The sequence below is a fragment of the Cicer arietinum genome, chromosome 1 (genome assembly GCF_000331145.2).
Source record: "Cicer arietinum cultivar CDC Frontier isolate Library 1 chromosome 1, Cicar.CDCFrontier_v2.0, whole genome shotgun sequence".
Classification (NCBI taxonomy): domain Eukaryota; kingdom Viridiplantae; phylum Streptophyta; class Magnoliopsida; order Fabales; family Fabaceae; genus Cicer; species Cicer arietinum.
Genome location: NC_021160.2, coordinates 10,540,421 through 10,546,237, shown reverse-complemented (window position 1 = coordinate 10,546,237; position 5,817 = coordinate 10,540,421). Strand labels below are relative to the sequence as shown.

General features: G+C 30.2%; 1 long non-coding RNA gene across 1 annotated transcript; it reads right to left on the bottom strand.

The window, feature by feature from the left end:
- Positions 1 to 3,137: 3,137 nt before the first annotated feature.
- LOC113784394 (uncharacterized) lies at positions 3,138 to 5,164 on the bottom strand. The gene is made up of 2 exons (XR_003470434.2): positions 4,827 to 5,164; positions 3,138 to 3,334 (listed from the first exon to the last, which is right to left on the bottom strand). It is a non-coding gene; the product is annotated as an uncharacterized lncRNA (long non-coding RNA).
- Between the last annotated feature and the right edge of the window lie 653 nt (positions 5,165 to 5,817).

Below are 5,817 nucleotides of genomic sequence, written 5' to 3'. Positions count from 1 at the left end.
ACTAAAATAGTGTTATTAAACGCTTCAAACAAGCTATTCATTAAAACATCACACTTTGGATAAAACGTAAATGCATGCTTACACCATAATTTGGTAGGTATTGCAGTAAGCCACTCCCATGCCTTCATATTTACACCGTTTAATTCTTTAATTTTCTCCTCCCATGCTTGAAAGTATGTTACATTGGCAGCTCCCATTATTAAATCTCTTATTAAAGTTCCATCACCAAATTTCTTCTTGAAGTTGGCATATAAATGACTCAAGCATAACCTATGCTCAATTCGTTCAAACGTTTCTTCAAACACCGGGATCAAGCCCTACAAACTGATCATACTTTGGTCCATTCTCTTTGTCTGAATTTGAATCAGGGTCACTAGTATCTAGCTCTTCACTAGCATAAGCATACTTCATTTCAATATTTGAATTATCATTTTCCAACACAGGAACAATCTCCATGTTCTTAGTTGTTTTCTTTGGAATTGATCTATTTGTAGTAGTCTTCACGCTATATGGTTTACCATGGTTTAAATCATGGATTTCAATATTATATGATCCAACAGAAGAATCACGTATTGTATTATCAACACCAAAACCATCATCCAAGCCAAGTGTTCTCTAATCCTCATTGTCATCAAACTTAACACCATCAACTTCATTTTTACTATTGTGATTGTCACTAACACTTTCATCATCGTCAACATCAATTTCTGCAACACCATTTAACACCCCAGAAGACTGCCCCAACTTTATTCCTGGTTCTAATCCAAACAACCCTTTTACAAAGTGCTCAACATATAACTGAGCTTTGCAATTCATTTTCATAGCATGTTCACCAACCTTTGCATCTCTATCATCCATTATTCTTTTAAAGTTTTCATCTTCATTATTTTCCCACCATAACCTATACTTGGAGTTATCATAACCTAAGTCCTTCAAAATTCCAACAGCTTCAAAATAACTCCATTGTTCGACATCAATCCCATGAACCACGTGCTCACTACCCTCTATGTAATACAAAACCAAATCCTTCACAAACTTACCCCCATAGTGAAAACTAACCGAAATGTTCATTCTGTAGAGTAAAAAAAACATGCATGTCAATAAGACAAACATTTCATCCCATCAAACAATAATAACATTAGAATAATCGAAAATAAAGTAAATACACGTTTTGGTCCCACAAATAGAAAAATAAAAAATCATAGTAGAATAAACGAAAACATTGAAGTTACATATTGGACCCAAAAAGAAGAAAACAAAGATGAAATAACATTACCTTTAACATGCACGCATGAGTTGCTCCAACACCAGTTGTTTATCTCATTTGCAAAATAAGATCACAGAGATAAACCACGATAGCAAACTAAGCACAAGCAATGTACAAAAGTTCGTGACCACCACCATTCACCATCGATGATACGATACGTCGTCGATGAGGAACAACGAAAAATCATCAATGAGAAACAACGAAGAACAACGATGAGAAACAATATATTTTAATTATATTAGAGGTTAGGGTTCAATTTAAAAAAAATGTTATTATAAATTTTAAAAAAATTTAATTTAATTTAGGTTAATATAATTTAATAAGTATAATTATTTAATTATACTTAACAGAGTTTGTCAGCTACTAGTTTTTGTAGCGAAAGTAACAATTCAAGGACTATTTTAAATTGAAATTGAAATTGTATTTGTAGGGATGTAAACCAAAAAAAAAATTACGATGACCAAAATAAAAAATATTATAATTCCAGGGACCAAAAATATATTTAAACCTATAAAAAATTACAACTTCTAAAATTTATTTATTATTTAAATTATATTTTACCTTTATTTAATATATTTATTCTTTTTAATATTATTAGTGGGTATTTGATATCTTATATTTTTCTATAAGAGTATATATTAAAAAAGTAAAAAAAAAAAATTAACAATAAAAGAGTACATTGGTTTAAATTTTTCTTCTTGTGAATGGGACTAAAGGTAGTACAATGAAAGTTAGCTTTTGTACCCCCCAATTTGTTCAAAACCCAATATTATCCTTTGAAATATCATTCACGTGAGTGGTAAAAAAAAAGTTACTTCAAAATCTCACCCTCTCAACTAAATTTCCGGTAGGTAATTTTTCATAACTAAATTTCCAGTAGGTATTTGTAATACCGGAAATTTGCTCATTGAAATTTCCGGTAGTTAAAATTACAACACTGGAAATTTCAAATTTCTGGTAGCTACCGGAAATTTCAAAATTTTGAAAAATCCGGTAGTTATATTCTTTCACCGAAAATTTTAGTTTTTTGAAATTTCCGGTAGTTAATATTTCGACCCGAAAATTTCAAAAATTCGGTAGTTGTTAATTTATTTATTTATTTATTTATTTATTTTGAAAATAGGGATGGAAAAGACACAACCAGTATATATAGATTTAACTGAAGCATTGACAACTGATCAAATTTTTGAGTCACGAGAAGCTGTCATATCATGGGCAAGAGAGGTCGGCCGACAAAACCGAGTAGCAGTTATCATTACTCGATCTGACGTAGAGACCGGAAAGAGAGGAAGAAAGTCAAAATTAATTCTTGGTTGCAATAGAGGTGGAAAATATAAGTCAAATAAAAATAGCACAGGTACTTCAACTAAAATGTGTGGATGTCCGTTTAAACTTAGATCGAGACCACTGAAAAATGTTGAAGGATTGATTATTAGTTTAATGTGTGGACTTCACAACCATGAGTTAGTAGCTACTTTTGAGAATAATGCATTTATGGGACGCTTAAAAGAAGAAGATAAGAAACATGTTGACGAGCTGACAAAATATCACGTTGCACCAAGACACATCTTGTCATCTTTGAGAGATCGAGATACAGAGAATGTGACTAATATCTATCAAGTTTACAAGCGATGAAGTACGTACAGGAAGAATTTGAAAGGACCTAGAACTGATATGCAACATTTGTTGAAGTTACTTGAAGTTGAGAAGTATACTTGTTGGAGTATGACTCATGGAGACTCCAACGTTGTGAGATATATGTTTTGGACGCACCCAGTGTAAGACCCATTATCATTTGTCTAGAATATGATAATTGGACCCTTACACCTTAATAAAACAGAGGTAATTAATAATGAATAGTAAATTAGAATCACCATCATAACTGAAAACTACATTCAGAAATATAGTTTACAACATGTTTAGTAGATTCATAAAATATTACATCTTGAAAACAAACTACGATTGTCTGATTACATCATAAAACAAAACAAAAAATCAAATTCTAAGTCCAGGAGTTTGGAACTGATCTTCTGATGCTAATTTTCATGTCTCATGTTCCTCCAGCTGCTAAAAAAATAATAATAATTGGGATGAGATAAAATATCTCAGTGAGCCCTATAAATAAGAGGAAAACAACCTCAAAGAGTTTCTTTCATAAAAGTGTATAAAACATACAAAAGTGGTTATACATCTCAAGAAGAAAAAAACAATCATTATTATTATTATTATTATTATTATTATTATTATTATTATTATTATTATTATTATTATTATTATTATTATTATTATTATTATTATTATTATTATTATTATACATGTCTATTTATATATATGTATATATATATATTATTTTGAATAACATATGCATGACCTCAAATCTTTTCCTTTGGAATAAGGAAAAAGTCGCTCAATATCTTAGTGAGGGTCACCAAGATATTGAGTCCTGATTGGTAAAGGTAGTTTGGTCAAACCCCAATCAGCGTCCTGATTGTTCTCCTTTACCTGTTATTCCATGCTTGGAATAACCTAAATGTCCCACTGTGAGTAAGGTTATGCATGATGTGATTAATGATATTGTACAAAACTTAAAATATTTTGTATGAAGTGCACTTGTTATGTCATATATAAAATGCATTATTCATTCATAACAATTATAAATAACTTTAGGTGATATACGAAACTCATAATAATTTAATCCTAAGTCCTTACTTCAAAATAAAGATTATAGTCAAGAATATAAAAACAACATTGGAGTCATGAAATTAGTAACACATCAAAGTCATGAAAAATAGTAAACATATAAAAGTCATGAAATTAATAACAACATAAAAGTCATGAAAAAATCATTTGAATGCAGTTTTAAAAAAACACCTATATGCAAAATTTCATTTCATCGCACTCTAATTCTCCTAATCTGTAATAATCCAAAATAGTTCACTCAAAAATTTCAGCACCTAAAATCATCATTCTAAACGAAATTAGCGTAACATAACACAATTTCACAAACACACATCAGAAGCAACAACAACGGTAACAAGCATAAATCGTGCTCGACAAGCGTAGTCACCTTAAATCTAGTGATGCACATACAATTAAATTTTTCCTAATACATAATTCATTCACAACCATAAACAACGGCCTACGTTCTAACTTATTTTCAACAACTCCAGAAAATGAAATCCCTAATCGTAACAACAACAACAACAAAAACTCTTTAATAAAAAGAACTCACCTATAAACACAACATAGTTGGTCTCATCTCAAAATTTGAAATCAATAATTCATGAAAAATCTGATTCTAAGACTTGTTTACATAGTTTTATTTTTATTTAGAAAACCAAACTTAAATACCACAAAGCTCCTGCAGCCGTTATCGCAGTATTTTCATCAAACACCTCTCATGCATTGAATATTTGGGATAAAAAAATAGAATTTGTATACATTAGTAAATAAAATCAAATGCATGCACCTAAAATATTTCTTAACAATCTAATTGAAAGAAATTTCAACAAAAACTTCTTTGGAGAAATTTCTTAAATGAAGAATGATAGGAACTCACAGTTTGTGATAAGGGAGAATACGTTCTAATTAGATTGATTGTTGAGCTCCCTTTTTTCCTGAAACTCAAGTTCTTCATTTTTGGGTTATTATCCCTGGTTGTTTCCTTGGTTGAATCTGGTTATGAACAGATGAGACATGCATGTTTAAAAATGGTCCTAAAAGCTTTTGGTTTAACTGATTTGAAAAATGAAGGAAAATAAGGAAAATAAGAGGTTGAAGATAAAGATTGGGAGGATGAAGGACACTAACGAAGACGAAAGGGATCGGTGAGAAAAAGAAGAAAGGGATAATGTTTTACGAAGTGAGAAAACAACTTACTACAATTTGAGATGTATAGCTGAAATTATGCCATTACCCTTCCTTTGTCCAAATATTACAATAATGCATTTTTTTTCTTATTAATTTAACAAATAAACTAGTTATTTATTTTTTCTTATTAATTTAACAAATAAAATAGTTATTTATTTTTAAATGGTTGTTACATCTCGATTCCATAACTTTGTTGAACAGGTTCCCTCTTGTATTGATCATGGACAACACCTACAAAACCAAGTATAGGTTACCATTGTTTGAAATTGTTGGTGTAACTTCAATTGGGTTGACATTTAATGTTGCATTTGCTTATATGGATTCTAAACGTCAAGACAACTTTTGTTGGGCATTAGAGAAGTTAAAAGAGTTGTTTGTTTCAAACACCTCATTTCCTCAAGTAATCGTGACTGACAGAGAACTTGCTTTAATGAATGCAATTGAAGTTGTATTTCCATCTTCAACAAATTTACTTTGTCAACTTCATATTAACAAAAATGTTGGAGTCAAATGCAAACAATATATATTACAGAAAGATAAGAAAGAACCCATTCTTGAGTTGTGGAAGAAAATTGTTTACTGTTCTTAAGAGAAGTAGTACGAGGAACTTTTGCAAATGTTTGAGCAAATATGTGTCGATAATATTATTTTCTTTGACTACGTCAAAGACACATGGTTGA